This window comes from Mobula hypostoma, chromosome 8, assembly GCF_963921235.1.
Source record: "Mobula hypostoma chromosome 8, sMobHyp1.1, whole genome shotgun sequence".
In the NCBI taxonomy this organism is placed as follows: Eukaryota; Metazoa; Chordata; class Chondrichthyes; order Myliobatiformes; family Myliobatidae; genus Mobula; species Mobula hypostoma.
Genome location: NC_086104.1, coordinates 155,298,656 through 155,317,896, shown reverse-complemented (window position 1 = coordinate 155,317,896; position 19,241 = coordinate 155,298,656). Strand labels below are relative to the sequence as shown.

Here is a 19,241-nt window from a genome sequence, read left to right as displayed (position 1 = left end):
ACCTGGTTATCTGAGTTACTGTCACCTTCCTGTCAGCTTAAACCAGTCTGGCCATTCTCCTCTGCCCTCTCACAGTAACAAGGCGTTTTCACCCACAGGACTGCTGCTCACTGATGTTGCTTTTGTTTTTCGCACCATTCTCTGTAAACTCTAGAGATTGTTGTGTGTGTGAAAATCCCAGGTGATCAGCAGTTTCTGAGATACTCAAACCACCCAATCACCAACAATCATTCCACGGTCAAAGTCACTTAGATCACATTTCATCCCCATTCGGATGTTTGGTCTGAACAACAACTGAACCTCTTGACCATGTCTGCATGCTTTTAAACATTGATTGGCTGATTAGATATTTGCATTAACGAGCAGGTGTATCTAGTAAAATAGTCACGGAGAATATAAAAACTGAATAAATAGTGTGAAAAGGGATCAGATTAGTGTGTCTATGGATTCAACGACAGTTCAGAAATCTGATGGCGGAGGGGAAGAACCTAAAATCATTCCTAAAATGTTGAGTTTGTGTCTTCAGACCCCTGATGGTAGCAATAAGAAGAAGGCGTGTCCCAGACTGTGGGGGTCCTTAATGATGGATGCTGCCTTCTTGAAGCATTGCCTTTTAAAGACGTGCTCGATGGTGGGGAGGCTGGTGCCCATGACTGAGCTGGCAAAGTCTACAACCCTCTGCAGCTTTTTACCGATCACAAGTGTAACTTTTATAAACTTGTACACTAGCGTGATCCGGGTGTCCACATCCACTCGCTGCCTGCGGGGCTGAGATGCAGAAGTGCTGCTTTAAACCCGTGGTGCCAAACTTTAGCCCGAATCCAGGGGTCTGGGGTGTTTCTGTTCTGTCTGATTTCAAATGGCTCCTCATTCATTTTTGTTCCAGGTGACCCGGGACCTCAGCCTGCAGTGTTCTGATCTCCCTTGGCCAATCAGAACCCCAGAGCACACCGGCCCGAAGATCAGGCCGTCTTCTGGTATTCAGCCCAGAAGTCAGTCCTATCAAATTCCTTCAAATCTTACCCCACTGGATCCCTATGCCTACTCTTTCAGAATATTCAGGAGAGATCCAAGGTCTATGAGCGTTTCCATCACACAGTTCCCAAAGAACTGGAGTTCCTTTAAGTTTTTATGTTTTGTACAGAAAATGGTTGAAGCGAGAGGTCATCGTAGACCCATACTGTATATAATCGTTATTTATCTAGCTTTAGATTCCTTTCTGAGATGGTGAGGGTCCCTTCCCCAGCGGTAGGGGGTGTAAATCATGGATTACGATCAACAGGAGGGGGCGGGACTGGGAATGGGAGTGAGAGTTGGACTTCAATTCTGTACAGATTGTGGTTGAGGGATATGGAAGGGGGAGGGCTCATATTGTCATGGCAACACCACCCTCTCATAAGACAGCAGCCCTGAGAAGAGGGAAGGGGGGAAGGGGTCTGTTGGGAGGTGAACGCTGGCCAGCGTTCCGTGATACTCCTCTGAGGTCAAGCTTTGGACGTGGCCATAGGGAGCGTGCTTTGGAGTTTGACGCCTCCAGCAGCCAATCTCCACGGCAATCCTTGTGGTTCACTACATCATAGAATCATTGAGCACTACAGCACAGAAACTCCTAAGCCATTCTGAACTGTTATTCTGCTTAGTCCCACTGACCCGCACCTGAGCCATAGCCCTCCTTCCTCTCGTAACCTTGTACTGACCCAAACTTCTCTTAACTACTGCCAAAGGACATATGAGCAGAATTAGCCCAGTCTGCTCCAGCATTCCATCAGGACTAATTATCCCTGGGACTCTTACACTGCGAGGCTGCACCACTGTAACCTCAACCCCAGGCTCCCACCACATCCCATCCCTCCCCTCCAGTCACCCCCTCTCCCCCATTCTCGTTGAAGATAAAGATTAGCTTTATTTACCACATGTACGTCAACACATACAGAGAAATGCGTTGTTTGCATCAACACAGTCCGTGGACGTGCTGGGGGCAGCCCACATGGGCCTTCGTTGTAACTTTGTGATGTGGCAGGAAACTGGGGGTCCCGGAGGAAGCCCACTTGTATAAACCTACCCATAGCGAAACCACTCACAAACTCTAAGAGTGCCAGATACTCAACCCAGATCGCTGTCAAGCATTAAGTCAGCCCCTACACTACCATGCCATATTGGCCCAAAGGACATTCTGCTCAGTCTCTCAGTCGAGTTCAGACAGGACCCTGGGGACCGTTAGTTAAAGGAATCCACCCCGACCCACCTTATAACCCCCCCTTAACTCACTAGAGCTGCTGCCCACTTGGATCCTGGTTAGTCCAGGCTTCCTGTTGTGACCAGGGCTCTGGGGGATAGGAACAGTTGACAAGGTGCCTCTTCCAAGATTCTTCCCAGCGCTCCTGGGGACGTGTATCTCAGGTGGTGGGTTACAACGCGCAGTGGAACGGTGTGAGAAACAATGAGTTATTGACCAAATATCCCAGAAACGGTCGGCAGTTTTGGAGGGTTGATGGATCAGAAATCCGATCACTGAGTTTTATATGTTTTTATAATTTCTATAGCAATGTTAAGTGCCTATATTGTGTGGACTTTGTGTCCACTCTGTCTCAACCTTGTAAAACCAGAAATAAATTCTGGTGTGGGCTCTCTGTGGAATAATCTTGTGTCAAAGGGTTATTCTGCTGCTGGGAAGCCATCACATGCTCCTGGGATGCCCCTGGAGAATCCGGTCACTCCTGGATGAACTGCACTTCAGGATCGCCGTCACAGAAATCAGCTACTCTCCACCGTAGATATTCTCTGACCCTCCTCTCTCCCTCTTTCTTCAAAGCCGGCACATCTCTGTGAGATTTGGGCAACTTTCTTCCAGGCAGAAGTCTGCAGCCGTAGTCACAGGGGACTAGTCTGTTGTCTTCCCCCAGCGCGGCGTAGGCCACCAACAGCAGCCCACCAGAGTCCTCTGTCCTGCGCCAGTCCCCAGGTATAGCCCATCCTCTTGGTGTATCCTTCCTCTCCCAGAGATGAGATCTGTGGGGCTTCTGCTGGCATTTCAGTGGCTTTTCTGGGTTTTTACGGACTGGGGTTACTAGCCCCTCACCCAACACACCAGCCAGGCTTGGGACCGTCCATCAAGTCTGTGCCAAACAGTAAATTCTACCCAACCCACTGACTCACACTGGGACCGTAGCCCCTCATAGACCTCCCACCCACATATGTATCCCCATTTCTCTTAAATGCTGAAATCGAACCCACGTCCACTTCTACTAGCAGCTTATTTCACACTCTGAGTGAAGAAGATCCCCCCCCCAGACATCCTTTAAACATTTCACCTTTCTGTCTTAACCGATGACCTCTAGTTCTAGTCTTGCCCAACCTCAAGGGTAAATGCAAGCAGGCTTTTTCCTCTACCCCTCATAATTTTGTGTACCTCTATTAATCTGCCCTCATTCTCCTACGCTCCAGGGAATAATGTCCTAACAAGGTTCATTATCACCGGCATATGTCGTGAAATTAGTTGACTTTGTGGCAGCGGTACATGACAATACAGGGGGGAAAAAATTGGATGGTCGAGGGGAATAATGGTTGAGTGTGAGTGTGTGTGCCTTCAGGCTCCTGTACCTCCTCCCTGATGGCAGCAGTGAGTGAAAAAACATGTTCTGGGTGGTGGGAGTCCTTGATGATGAATGCTGCCTTTCTGCCTTGAAGATGTCCTGGACACCACGGAGACTGGTGCTCAAGATGGAGCTGACTAATTTTGCAACTTTCTGCAGCTGACTTCGATCCTGTGAAGTAACTCCACCCCATACCAGATGGTGAAGTCAAAAACAGCAAAAGAGAGGGCATATAATAAAGCAAAAATTAGTGGGAAGTTGGAGGATTGGTAAGCTTTTGTAAACAACTAAAGGCAACTAAAAAGCCAAAAGGAGGAAAATGATGAAATATGAAGGGAAGCTAGCCAATAATGTAAAAGATCATGCTCAACATTTTGAAAGATATATAAAGAGTAAAAGAGAGGCGAGGGTGGCTATTAGACCACTGGAAAATGACACTGGAGAGGTGGTAATGGGGAACAAAGAAATGGAGGAACTTATTAAGTATTTTGTGTCAGTCTTCACTATTAGAGCATAAGGCATAGGAGCAGAATGAGGCCATCTGGCCTATCGAGTCTGCTCCGCCATTCAATCATGGCTGATCCTTTTTTTCTTCTCCTCAACCCCAGTTCTCAGCCTTCTCTCCTTAACCTTTGGTGCCATGTCTAATCAAGAACCTATCAATCTCTGCCTTAGATGCACCCAACAACCTGCCCTCCACAGCTGCATGTGGCAACAAATTCCACAAATTCACCACCCTTTGGCTAAAGAAATTCCTCCATGTCTCTGTTTTGAAAGGGTATCTCTCTATCCTGAGGCTGTGCCCTCTTGTCCTAGACTCTCCCACCATGGGAAATAGCCTTTCCACATCTACTCTGTCTAGGCCTTTCAACATACAAAAGGTTTCAATGAGATTCCCCCCTCATCCTTCTGAAACGTTGGGTATTGAAGACACTATCAGTGTGCCAGAGATTCAAGAGTGTCAGAGGACAGAAGTGAGTGAAGTTGCCATTACGAGGGAGAAGGTGCTTGGGAAACTGAAAATCTGAAGGTAGATAAGTCACCTGGACCAGACAGACTACACCCCAAGATTCTGAAAGAGGTATCTGAGGGGGTTGTGAAGGCATTAGTAATGATCTTTCAAGAATTACTAGATTCTGGAATGGTTCTGGAGGAGAAAGAAATTACAAATGTCACTCCACATTTTTAAGAAGGGAGGGAGACAAAAGAAAGGAAATGATAGGCCAGTTAGCCTGACTTCAGTGGTTGGGAAGATGTTGGAGTCCAGTTTAAGGATGAGGTTTTGGGATATTTGGAGCCATGTAATAAAATAGGCCGAAGTCAGCATGGTTTCCTTAAGGGGAAATCTTGCCTGACAAATCTGTTGGAATTCTTTGAGGAAATAACAGGCAGGATAGACAAAGGAGTCAGTGGATGTTGTTTATTTGGATTTTCAGAATGCCTTTGACAAGGGGTTATACATGAGGCTGTTTAACATGATAAAAGCCCATGGTATTACAGGAAAGATACTAACATGGATAGAAGATTGGCTGGGTGGCAAGAGGCAAAGAGTCGGAAAAAAGGGGACCTATAATGGTTAGCTGATGTTGACTAGTGCTGTTCCAAGGGGCCCAAAACTGCTCACAATCCTCCCAAGCGTGGCCTGACCAATGCCTTCTAAAGCCTCAGCATTACATCCTTGCTTTTATATTCTAGTCCTCTTGAAATGAGTAGACTCCCGAGTCTCTTTGCACCTCTGAATTTTCTCCCCATTTAGAAAATAAACCACCTCTTGGACCCTGTGCACCTCCAGTCCTTTTAGCCCAAGCTGGAGCTCAGCACAAGCTTTTTTTTATATGCTAAGTTAACACACACAAAGTGCTGGCGGAACAGTTTCTATGGAGGGGAACAAACAGTCAACACTTCAGGTCAAGACCTTCATGATGACTGGAAAGGAAGAAGACAGAATAAGGAGTTGGGGGAGGGGACAGAGTATGAGCTGGCAGGTGATAGGTGAGACCAGGTGAGGTGGGTGGGGGAGGAAGGAGTACAAGCTGACAGGTGATAGGTGAGGTGGGTGGGGGAGGAGGGAGTACGAGCTGGCACGTTATAGGTGAGGTGGGTGGGGGAGGAGGGAGTACGAGCTGGCACGTTATAGGTGAGGTGGGTGGGGGAGGAGGGAGTACGAGCTGGCAGGTGATAGGTGAGGTGGGTGGGGGAGGAGGGAGTACGAGCTGGCAGGTGATAGGTAAGGTGGGTGGGGGAGGAGGGAGTACGAGCTGGCAGGTGATAGGTAAGGTGGGTGGGGGAGGAGGGAGTAGGAGCAAGCCCGCATTCTCCATGACAGTTACAAAATATGGGCTCAGGCACCATATTCCCACAACTGGCCCACCAGTGTATGCCCCTGAGCGTAGACTGGACCCAGAAAAGCTGGCAACCGTAAAGGCTGAGTTTGCCAACATGGAAAGACTTGGAATTTTATGGCAATCGAATAGCCCCTGGGCTTCACCCCTCCATGTGGTCCCTAAGTCCGCTGGTGGTTAACAAGGCCATCAACCCCGATCATTACCCAGTCCCACACGTCCAGGACTTCTCAGCACGTTTAACCGGAAAGTTAGTTTTTTCCAAAGTCGATCTAGTTAGGGGCTACCATCGGGAGCCTGTGTGCTCAAAGGACTTTCCCACCATGGCTGTGGTAACCCCGTTTGACCTCTCTGAATTTTTGCCCAGGCCATTTGGCCTGAAAAATGCAGCAGAGACTTTTCACCGGCTGATGGACTCTGTATTCAAGGACTTGGGGGTTTCTATTTTTTTATTTGTTGCGAGTGTGTCCAGATCCAAAGACGTATCTCATCTCCGCAGACTTCGCCAGCGCTTGGGTCAACACAGGTTGATTATTAGCCCTGCTAAGTGCCATTTGGCGTTGTCAACCATTGACTATTTTGGCCATCGCATCTCCGCAGAAGTGGCAAAACCCCTCCCATGGCAAGTCGCCTTGCTATTATGGATTTACCACCGTTCCGTATTCCTAAAAATCGACAGGAGTCTTTAGATATGTTAAGTTTCGATCACCGCCTCATTCCACGAGCTGCTGAACTTATACTCCCCCAATCACATGCTTAACTGGTCAGCGGACATGACCAGGGCATTTGATGATACCAAGCAAGCTCTTTCCAATGCAACCCTATTGCCACGTGTGCTCCCCATCGTACCCATAGACATTACCACCGCCGCCTCAGGCTGCGCTGTGGGTGCTGTGCACGAACAGCTGGTCGGAGACGTGTGGCAGCCACTCGCCTTCTTCAGCCGGCAGCCCCGTCCCCCCGAAAGGAAGTGCAGCACGTTTGACCGTGAGCTTCTCAGTCCCTATCTGGCCTTTTCTTCCAGAGGGCCGCCATTTCACAGTGTTCATTGACCACAATCCCCTCAAGCACCACACATAAAAGTTGCTGGTGAACGCAGCAGGCCAGGCAGCATCTCTAGGAAGAGGTACAGTCGACGTTTCGGGCCGAGACCCTTCGTCAGGACTAGAATTAGAAAAGCGAGTCTGAGTCAAAATGTGGTAGAAAAGTTGCAGAGCCGAAGAAATTACAGATGGGGGGGCAGTGAGAGATGGTTTCACTGAACTCCCGTCAAAGAGAAGATTTAAACTTCCTCAGTGTAGGTATCACTGGCAGGGGCTTCGCAGTAGTGAATTTAAAAACACAAACACGAGGAAATCTGCAGATGCTGGAAATTCAATCCCCTTGTGTGCGCGACGGCCAAAATATCAGACTGTACAGCTGCAGTGCCAAAATGGCTTCCACATCAGAGTTCTTAACTGATGTACAATATATCAAGGGGACAATACTGCCGTGGCTGATGGCCTCTCATGGCCAGTCGGTGAGGCCGTAGACATCGGGGTTGACTCTGCCAGCGTGGCAGCCGACCAAGTTACTGACCCAGAGGCCCAGGCGTACCGGGCAGCAGCCTCAAACGGTCGCCCTCACCCCATGATGCCCACAAAATGGAGATGGACTGTTTCTGACTCCGTGCATGGCCTCTCTCATCCGGGCTGGAAGGCCTCACAGAAACTGGCTGCGCTAAAGTTTGAGGTCTCCAAGCGATAGTTTGACCATGTCAACATGGACCTCGTTGGTCCTCTTTCCCCACCTCCCGCGGCTTCACGCACCTCCTTACCCTGGTGGACCATACCACCAGGTGGCCAGAGGTCGTCCCTCTAGCATCGACGACAGCCGCAGACGTGGCTCGGGCATTCGTCAGCACCTGGGTTGCTCGGTTTGGCACCCCGTCTGATATTTCCTCTGACTGCGGTCCCCAATTCATATCAGACCTGTGGGCTGCGATCACCCAGAACCTCGAGGTTAGGCTACATCACACCATGGTGTATCACCCACAGTCCAATGGCCCATGAAAGCGGTTTTCCTGCTCCTTAAAGGCTGCTCTGAGGGCTTCCCTGACTGATGAGCGTTGGCATGATCATCTCCCATGGGTCTTTTTAAACGCAAACAACAGGAATTCTGCAGATGCTGGAAATTCAAGCAACATACATCAAAGTTGCTGGTGAACGCAGCAGGCCAAGCAGCATCTATAGGAAGAGGCGCAGTCGACGTTTCAGGCCGAGACCCTTCGTCAGGACCCATGGGTTATACATGAGGACCCAGTACTGGGGCTCAGGACACCTACAGAATCGGGCCTGTAGTTGTATGTGGCCGAGTTAGTATACGGACAGCCAGATTTCATTCCTGATACCACAACGGCCTTGTTGGTCTCTCAACAGCGTTCCACCCTCCTCAGTAAATTCAGCTCCTATTCCTACCTCCCGTCATGGCATACAGCGCTCTTGGGTTCCCGCTGACCTACATTCCACCTCGTTTGTTTTCATCCGCCGTGACGCACTCCAACGTCCCCTTACGATGGCCTGCCCGTATACTAACTCAGCCTAAGTTGGAGCTGTTCTGAGACCCGTTGTTGCGGTAGATCGCTTTCACCTGACCCAGCAAGCTTGGGTTGGAGTCTGCTGGGATTTGCGGCTCGAGGGACCCTGTCCCGAACTGTATCTCAAAAAATACATAAATGACGTTGGTGAGGCTGCTCGGAGTACTGGGTGTGCAGTTTCAGACACCCTGTTACAGGGATGGCGTGAAGAAACCTGAAAGAGTGCAGGAAAGAAAACAACAGGGATGTCGCCAAGACTCAGCGCCTGAGTCGGTCTCTATCCTTCAATGATGGAGGACGTAGAGTGTTTAAAATTGTACGAACCAATGATAAGGTGGACGGCCACAGGGTAGGGGAGTCCTAAACTTGGGGACATAGGTTCAGGGGGAGGGAGAAAGGACCGGAAAGGCAACTTTTTCATGCAAGGGGTGGTGTGTATTCGGGATGGGCTGTTACAGGAGGTACAACAGTGTCACTTGGACAGCTACCTGGAGGGGTATGAGTTGCAGGAACATGGGTATAATGCAGGAATTTTGGACTCGCTCGTTGGGCAGGAAGTGACTGGGCCATGAGGTCTTTTTCCACCCTGTGTTGCCCTCTGGGAGATGGAGTGGAGCTACGTCTCTACCAAAGGAGGTGTAATGTGTCCTTCCCTCCGCTAGCCTGCGAGTCACCCTTGGGCAAGGTGTAACACCTGCTTAGCACCCCCCCCCTCCCATCAGGGTCAAGTGAACCCATGGGAGCAGGTGGTGGATGGTTGTATGAGCAGCTGGTTCATATCACAAGTCCTGGTTATGTGACCACTGACTCCAGGCAGACAATCTCCGAAGATTATTGATAATGGCTGGGGTCACCCATCTCGTAAAGACACTGCCCAGAAGGTGGCAATGGCAAATCACTTCTGTAGAAAAATTTCCCAAGAACAATCATAGTCATGGAAAGACCACAATCGCCCACGTTGGTGATATTAAATCTGATTCTGATTCACACAACACAGCACATGATGAAGATGGAAATGAATTTTACGCTATTTGGAGCAAAGTGTAAGGGGGATATTGGGGGTAATTTTTTTGGACTGAGTGGAGGGTCCAATGCTGCGAGGGTGATTGTAGAGGCAGATACATCAGGGTCATAAGAGATGCTCAGATAGTCACATAGATGATGGGGAAATGAGGTGCAATGTGGGAGGGAAGGGTTAGATTGATCCTAGAGCAGGCTAAAGGATTGGTGCAACATTGGATAAGGGGAAATGTGTTTGCATTGAGAGCCATCATAGACATGATGGGCCAAATGGCCTCCTGCTCCCTCCTGCCGACCTCTGATTCCCATCATGCATTCCTGGTCACACTTTCCAACCCCAAAAAATCCCCCCACCTGTCAATCGTTCCCCCACCCTGAGATCATATTCAGCCAGCGTGTAGGAGGAGGATCGTGGTTAAGTTTCTTTGGAACTTCTATGTGGCCTGAGGCATCTGGACTTCCACTCCTGCCTGTAACGTCTGAGCCTCGGTGTTCCATCGTGCTTCCTCCTCCAGGGTCAGCTGCTGGGCAGTGGCCGCGTGGCATGGGATCAGGAGCAGAACGAAGTTGGCTGTGAAATCATGAGCTTGTACTAACTTTAATTAATAAAGCTTTTATTATAGCATACTGTATGATATATTTATTGTAGATTTCATAATATACATATTTACATCACGATAATACCATTAACGGAATCTTTGCTGTATATTTGCATGACATCACTACACTAATCTGTGACATCATTTCACCCTTACAACTTGATTCTGACCTGTGACATCACAGTGAGGACTCATTGCATCACTACAGTGGCCAATGAGATCACTAACCCATAACGTAACTGGCCAATGGCATGGCTAGCCATGACATTACTGACCTATGACATTGTGACACTGTTATATTGTCATTATCCTACCTTTAAGTAATTTACATTTTTAACTTGCAACTGATAAGTAAAAACATTTTTCCCTGGCAGCCAAGGTTGCAGCGTGGATGATGTTAGGTCATCTCAGTTGGAAGGTGCCCAGGCGAGATTTAGGAAGGGATGAAGGGTGGGGGTTGACAAGTGTCAGACAGTGGTAGTGGGGAGGTGCTGGGTCACGAGAACCAGATCTCACCAGACATTTGACTGACTTGGTGGAGGTGTACAAGATGATCAGAGGCAGATCAGATGATGATCAAGTGGATACCCGGGGCGTTTCTCCAGGACATAATGCGAGGGATGATTGGGAGATAGTTAGGAATAGGAAAGGCTGCTTTTTTTTTAAACACAGAGAATGGTGGGTTTGTGGGACACTCCACTGGGGTTTCCTGTAAGATGGTGGCGTGCTTGGACACAGCAGCTACTCTGGGTCCAAACAAAGGTGCGATTGTTTATCCTTCATGGTTTTTTGACAATCGAAAGACACTGGTGGATTTAAGGACATCAGGTATGGCAAGTCTACCAACCCCACTATTGAGTTGCTGGATAGCGATGAAGCAGGACTTGATGCCACACTGGCAGTGTGCAATCCAACAAACGGTGGAAATAATTGGCTTCGAGGTTTTTCAGGACCCTGTTGGAATTGGTAATGTCGAATACTGTGAGGCCGATTCACTGGTTCATTGGCGAGACTAACGGTGGGAGAGCTGGAATGCCTCGGTTTCTGCATGGATGGGTCTCATGCCTCAGGGCACGTTAACAATAACAAATGTGAAAAATTAAATCTTGCAAAAACACAGCAAAATAGTGAGGTCGTGTTCATGGGTTCATAGACGGTTCAGTAATCTGATGGCAGAGGGGAAACATAGAGACATAGAAACATAGAAAATAGGTGCAGGAGTAGGCCATTCGGCCCTTCGAGCCTGCACCGCCATTTATTATGATCATGGCTGATCATCCAACTCAGAACCCCACCCCAGCCTTCCCTCCATACCCCCTGACCCCTGTAGCCACAAGGGCCATATCTAACTCCCTCTTAAACATAGCCAATGAACTGGCCTCAACTGTTTCCTGTGGCAGAGAATTCCACAGATTCACCACTCTCTGTGTGAAGAAGTTTTTCCTAATCTCGGTCCTAAAAGGCTTCCCCTCTATCCTCAAACTGTGACCCCTCGTTCTGGACTTCCCCAACATCGGGAACAATCTTCCTGCATCTAGCCTGTCCAATTCCTTTAGGATCTTATACGTTTCAATCAGATCCCCCCTCAATCTTCTAAATTCCAACGAGTACAAGCCCAGTTCATCCAGTCTTTCTTCATATGAAAGTCCTGCCATCCCAGGAATCAATCTGGTGAACCTTCTTTGTACTCCCTCTATGCAAAGATGTCTTTCCTCAGATTAGGGGACCAAAACTGCACACAATACTCCAGGTGTGGTCTCACCAAGGCCTTGTACAACTGCAGTAGTACCTCCCTGCTCCTGTACTCGAATCCTCTCGCTATAAATGCCAGCATACCATTCGCCTTTTTCACCGCCTGCTGTACCTGCATGCCCACTTTCAATGACTGGTGTATAATGACACCCAGGTCTCGTTGCACCTCCCCTTTTCCTAATCGGCCACCATTCAGATAATAATCTGTTTTCCTATTTTTGCCACCGAAGTGGATAACTTCACATTTATCCACATTAAATTGCATCTGCCATGAGTTTGCCCACTCACCCAACCTATCCAAGTCACCCTGCATCCTCTTAGCATCCTCCTCACTGCTAACACTGCCACCCAGCTTCGTGTCATCCGCAAACTTGGAGATGCTGCATTTAATTCCCTCATCCAAGTCATTAATATATATTGTAAACAACTGGGGTCCCAGCACTGAGCCTTGCGGTACCCCACTAGTCACCGCCTGCCATTCTGAAAAGGTCCCGTTTATTCCCACTCTTTGTTTCCTGTCTGCTAACCAATTCTCCACCCACACCAATACCTTACCCCCAATACCGTGTGCTTTAAGTTTGCACACTAATCTCCTGTGTGGGACCTTGTCAAAAGCCTTTTGAAAATCCAAATATACCACATCCACTGGTTCTCCCCTATCCACTCTACTAGTTACATCCTCAAAAAATTCTATGAGATTCGTCAGACATGATTTTCCTTTCACAAATCCATGCTGACTTTGTCCGATCATTTCACCGCTTTCCAAATGTGCTGTTATCACATCCTTGATAACTGACTCCAGCAGTTTCCCCACCACCGACGTTAGGCTAACCGGCCTATAATTCCCCGGTTTCTCTCTCCCTCCTTTTTTAAAAAGTGGGGTTACATTAGCCACCCTCCAATCCTCAGGAACTAGTCCAGAATCTAACGAGTTTTGAAAAATTATCACTAATGCATAGGAAGAATCTGTACCTAAAACGTTGAGTGTTTGTCTTCAAAGGATTCAAAGATTTATCTATTATCCCAGTATACAACTCTGAAATTCTTCTTCTCCAGCTAGCCACAAAACTAAGGAAAAAAGAAAGGCAACACAATCATCAATCCCTGAATGCCCTCTCTTCCGCACAAAAAAAAACAAACAGCAATGGAACAGGAACATTGACTCCCAAATCCACCTCCGACACACACAAAAAAAGGAAGATTGGATGAAAAACACAGAATATAAAAAACTATAAGACTGAAAAAATTCCACGTCCAAGTCCATATCCAAAACACAGAAAGACTCAGTTACATTCTCCGGGCCAAGCAGCAGCCACACAGTCTCCCCTCTCTGGCAGCAGAGCGATCCCACCAGCCATCAAAAGGCTGGCAGCCAGGTCTCACCTTCTGCCTTCACCTCGATGTTTCAATCTCCCTCGTTGCTTTAATGAGCAAAACGGAATTGAACATCGGCTCGCACCCCCCGCAGCCTTCTCGCCCTCACTGGCTCCCGGAGACAGCAAAGCGCTGGGGTCACCCGAACTGCAAATCACAGGCTCCAACAGTTCCAGAGACACATTCCAGACAAAAAACGGACGTAAAAGACATAAAAGGAGTGAAATAGTTTTGTGGTCTATCCAGAAGATGTCGACCGTGGGGGCATAGTACCCAGGCGCAATCTTGACGGTAGGTGTCAGTACCTCCTCCCTGATGGTAGTAATGAGAAGAGGGCGTGTCCTGGGTGGTGGAGGTCCGCAACGATGGATCTAGTCTCTTCAACCACAACTTGCCTTTAGAACATAGAACAGTAGAATGCAGAACAGGCGCCCGTCACATCCTTAAACAATTCAATCAGGCCCCTGACGCACAATCTGCCCCTCACAAAGCCATGCTGACTATCCCCAATTAGACTATGCTTCTCCAAGTGCTCAGAAGTCCTGTTTCTTCTCCAATAATTTGCCCTCCATTGACATAATTCTCATTGGTCTATAATTCCCTGGGTTATTACTACTCCCTTTCTCGAACAAAGAATCGCATTTGCCACCCTGCAATCAGCTAAGGTCATTGCCAATCTCTTCCCTCGCTTCCCACAGTATTTGCATAGACATCTCAAGGCTCGCAAAGAAGCATCCAAATCTGTGTGAGTCAGAGAGGAGAGAAATTAGGCTCGGTGACCAGAAGCTGGCAAAGGGATGATCACCAGTTTCAAGATTCAAGATTGTTTGCTGTCATTCTTCAGTACACAAGTGTAAAGGAGAACAAAATGATTGTTATTCTGGATCGGATGCAGCATAAAAACATAATAAATATAAATACTAAAATAGCTTATACACATAGATTGATTGTATGTACATGAAGCAACGTTACCAAGTGTGGGCACGTGGCCAAGTGGTTATGGTGTTCGACTAGCAATCTGAAGGTCGTGAGTTCGAGCGCCAGCTGAGGCAACGTGTTGTGTCTTTGAGCAAGGCACTTAACCACACATTCCTCTGCGACGACACTGATGCCAAGCTATATGGGTCCTAATGTCCTTCCCTTGGACAACATTGGTGTTGTGGAGAAGGAAGACTTGCAGCATGGGCAACTGCCGGTCTTCCATACAACCTTGCCCAGGCCTGCGCCCTGGAGAGTGAAGACTTTCCAGGCACAGATCCATGGTCTCGCAAGACTAACAGATGCCTTAGAAAGCAACGTTAGCTACAGGAGCATTAGTTCATAAAGTGACTCTGTCCGGAAATGATAAAGTAGCAGTGGTGTTGGGGATGTGGAGGGATGGGTTAATGGCTGGAGGTTTTGATCAGCCTCACTGCTTGGGTGAAAATTACTGCTTTTGAGTCTGGTGGTCCTGGAGTGGATGCTGCATAGTCTCCTCCCTGATGGGAGTGGGACAAACAGCCCATGAGCAGGGTGGGTGGGACCCTTTATGATATTGCTGGCCCTTTTCCAGCGCCTTTCTGTATATACGTCCTTGATGGTGGGTAGGCTGACGCCAATGATCCATTGGGCAGTTTTCACTACCCTTTGTACATCTGCTCGATCTGATCCTTTGAAGCACTTCATCCAGAGAGCGAGACAGAAGATAATACTTGCCTTTAAAAACATCCCTGCTGCACTGTACTGTGTAGCATTACGTATAAAATGAGTCACTACTGATAGAATGGGCTAGGTGTGCATATCAAAGTTTGACGAAGAGCAGCAATGTTTAATCATTCTCCTGTACATAATGTTTTGGCACTAGTGATCGTCGGAGACTTTCTGTGGCTGCAGAAAATTGTTCCAGATTTCCTCTTAAATATACTTCTTCTGAACGACTTTTGCTGCATGTTAATTTCCTCTTATCAACGGCCTTCTGAATTACATCAATAATCTTCAGGTCTCACCATTGACAAACGAACTCAGAGCAGTCAAGCACACGGCGTTAAGGGTAATCGCCATGGACTCTTGTTATTTCATGCTTGTGCTATTTATTGCTATTTATTTATATTTGCATTTGCAAAGTTTGTTGTCTTCTGCACTCTGGTTGATCTTTCGTTGATCCTGTTGTAGTTACTATTCCATAGATTTGCTGAGAAATTCCCACAGGAAAATGAATCTCAGGGTTGTAAATGGTGATGTATGTACTCTGATAATAAATTTACTTTGAACTTTAAGGAACATTCCCTATTCCAAAAGATATATTTCCACTTTGCCGCATGGTCTTGGGATATCTTGTGTAACTCTCTGAAAATGCTCATTAAAGGCATCCGTTAGTCTTGCGAGACCATGGATCTGTGCCTGGAAAGTCTTCACTCTCCAGGGCGCAGGCCTGGTCAAGGTTGTATGGAAGACCGGCAGTTGTCCATGATGCAAGTCTCCCCTCTCCACAACACCGATGTTGTCCAAGGGAAGGACCTTAGGACCCATACAGCTTGGCACCGGTGTCGTCGCAGAGCAATGTGTGGTTAAGTGCCTTGCTCAAGGACACAACACGCTTGAACTGGGGCTCGAACTCACAACCTTCAGGTCACTAGTCCAATGCCTTAACCACTTGGCCACGTGCCCACACATGAATCAATTTATTTTTTCTCCAACAAAACCATGGGCTGGAATTGAAGTACAGAATTCCCTTACATGCAGGGGTTCTCAACCCAGGGTCCACAGACCCCTCGGTTAATGGGAGGGGTCCAAGGCATCAAAAAGGCTGGGAATCCTTGCTACAGTATATACATGATGATGGTTACCTGTAACCCCCACCCCGCACCCCAAACTGCACCCTCCATTCTCATACCTGACTCCCCCATCCCACCTCAGCTCATCTTAAAGATTAGCTTCAGTTCAATTAGTTTGTTTAATTGTGATTCGACCGTAAATGAATACAGCCAAATGAAACAGCATTCCTCTAGGGCCAAAACACAGTACCAACAGCCATACACAGCACAGGGCACATAGAGCACGTATCAGATAGCAAGCACATACACGATATCAGTAAAACACAGCCATACAAAGGACAGCCCAAGACCCTGAGTAATGAACGTTGAAGAAATCTGCATTTGGACACAATACAGCTTGTCTTCTACCGAGCAAACACTGGGGGCAGCACTGACTCCAGCTTGGGCCCTGTGCCACACCAACTCCGACGCCTCTAACCTGTGGCAACACCACAGCCTGAGGCCTAGTCCTTGCCATGACCGAGGCCATGTGGCTGTACGTCGAAACATCAAACCGTACAGTGAAACACATCATTTCTGTCAATGACCAACACAGTCCGAGGTTGGGCTGGGGGCAGCCCGCAAATGTTGCCATGCCTCCAGTACCAACATAGCGTTCCCACAACTTACTAACCCTAACCTGCTCATCCTTGGAATGTGGGAGGAAGGCAGAGCACCAGGAGGAAACTCATGTGGTCACAGACAATGGTGGGAATTGCCGATTGCTGGAACTGTAAAGTGATATGTGCCTCCCTAATGCTACTGGGTCACTGTATCCCCTTATCATTTCTCAATTCCCCATCCCCCAGGTACCTGTATACTGACGAGGGGTCTGTGACTAGTGGTGTTCAGCAGGGTTCAATGCTGAGACCTCTATTGTGATATACATGTGATGTGGGTGAAAATTTAGGGTTGGTTCGTAAGTTTATAGACAATATAGAAACTAGTGGAGTTGCAGGCAGTGACAAAGGTCATTAAAGGATGCAGCAGGAATAAATCAGTTACAGATACGGTTGGAGAAATGGCAGGTAAGAGTCTAATCCAGTCAAGTGTGAGGTGCTACACTTTAGAGATCAAATGTCAGGAGGTCAAAAGTACACAGTTAATAGTAGGATCCTTGATGGTGTTGCTGTACAAAGGGATCGTAATCAAATCCACAGCTCCCTGAAAGGGTGGTTAAGAAGGCTTGCGGCTTGCTTGCCTTTATTATTCGAGGCACTGAGTTCAAAAGTCAGGCAGTTTTGCTGCAGCTTTGTACAGCTCTAGTTAGGCCACGTCTGGAGTACTGCATACAGTTCTGGTCTTCCCATTATTGGAAGGATGTCAAGGCTCTGGAGAAGGTTTTGTTCCTCTCTGGTGCTTTGTGGCGATTTGTCTTTTTTTTAATGAGGTCGAGTTGTTAGCTCAACACTCAACCCAGCGCGGATGGAAAACGTTCAAGGAGCCGGCCGGATTCAAACCCGAGACCGCTCACTCTCGAAATCCAGTGCAGATACCACTACACCACCAGCCGGGTTTTGGAGAAGGCGCAGACTTGTTCTTCTGCTTAGTCCCATCTATCTGCATCCAGATCATGGGGTCTCCAAACCCTTCCCATCAACGTATCTATTCAGATCTTTAATGTTGTAATTGAACCCACATCCACCACCTCTGCCGGCATTCTACAAGTACAAGCTTGTAGGTAAGGTTTGTCAGATAGGAGTCAAGCCGCATAACAAAAACAACCCAAAAATATTACATTGAATTGCTTCAAAGTGAAGACTAATAGGCATCCGTTAGTCTCGTGAGACCATGGATTTGCGCCTTGGAAGGTTTCCAGGGCGCAGGCCTGGACAAGGTTGTATGGAAGACCGGCAGTTGCCCATGCTGCAAGTCTCCCCTCTCCACGCCACCGATGTTGTCCAAGGGAAGGGCACGAGGGCCGATAAGGCTTGGCACTGGTGAAGACTAGGTTTATTATAATAACAGTGAGCTTGCAGTACAATGACTGGGTGCCCATGATACAACCTCTCACCCACATCCTCCCACTCTCCAGTGGGGATCTTCCCAAACCTCTACCGGGTGAACTGCCCTTGTTCCAGGAGTCTTGTTGTGGGAACCTTCTCCACAGACATCAATCGAAATTTGAAATCAACCTGAAATCTTTGGATAAAGTTCAAGGTTCAAAGTAACTTTACTATCAAAGTACATATATGTCATCATAACCTCCTTGAGACTCGTCTTACAGGCATTCATAGTAGAACAAAGAAACACAAAAGAATCAATGAAAAACTACTCACAAACAAAAACTGTCAAACAACCAAAGTGCAAGAGAAGACAGACTGTGTAAATGCAAAAAAAATAAATACAGTGGATTCCGGTTAATTGAGGCACATCGGGACCTGTACATTTTGGCCCAATTAAGTGGCTGCCCCATTTAGCCAATGTTTCATGGAAATAGTTAAAACACTACAAAAAAGGGCAAACTACTGTTTAACTGAGTAACAAATTATGTATTTAAATGAAATACAGAACAAATTGGAACACTATCAATACTACTACAGTACTATAAAACTGTGTATTAGTCCCTGATAGTTATCAATGGAGAAATTCATCCTCTGTACACTGCCATGTTCTTTTGATTGATGGTAAATGAACAAAATCAGTGCAGACACCTACTGTAGATAATGGACTGCCTTCATAAATGCTATCCACAATTACTAATCTTCATTTTCATTGTAACATTCAAGATGATTGCTGATGCCTTCAAATTCTTCTCAGTTCCAAACCTGTTGAAGCAGTGAAATCATTTCATTTTCACTCCCGGCCATCTCCAAGCCTGAGAGTTTGAAACCACAGTGAGCAAAACGGTTCAGAGTTGTCTTACTGCTTATTTCTTGTCAACTATTAGTGATAAAAAATCACTGCCTTTTGAATACAAACACACATAACTGACACTATTTCAAAACTGTTCGCTCTAAGCATGATGTAGTGTCTAACGGCCACACAAGTGCACGCATCTGACGCAACTTAAAAACTGCTCAGTGATGGTCTCCTGTCCCAATTAAATGGCATGGTGTCCCAAATAAATGAAGGGAATCCCGGCTATTTTCTCAATTAGTTTTTGTTCTTTAAGAATTGTCCCAAATAAACAGCTGCCCTGATTAACCGATGGGCCAATGAACCGGAATCCGCCGTCATAATAAATAGATAAA

The 19,241-nt window shown here is 47.3% G+C and overlaps 1 protein-coding gene across 1 annotated transcript in view; it reads left to right on the top strand.

Moving 5' to 3' along the window:
* Nucleotides 1-5,504, top strand: part of LOC134351094 (inositol polyphosphate-5-phosphatase A-like) — a 66,766-nt gene extending 61,262 nt beyond the window's left edge. The window contains exon 16 of the mRNA XM_063057156.1: nucleotides 887-5,504. The gene's annotated coding sequence lies outside the window, so the exon portion shown is untranslated. The remainder of the gene's footprint in view (nucleotides 1-886) is intronic.
* The last annotated feature ends 13,737 nt before the right edge of the window (nucleotides 5,505-19,241 follow it).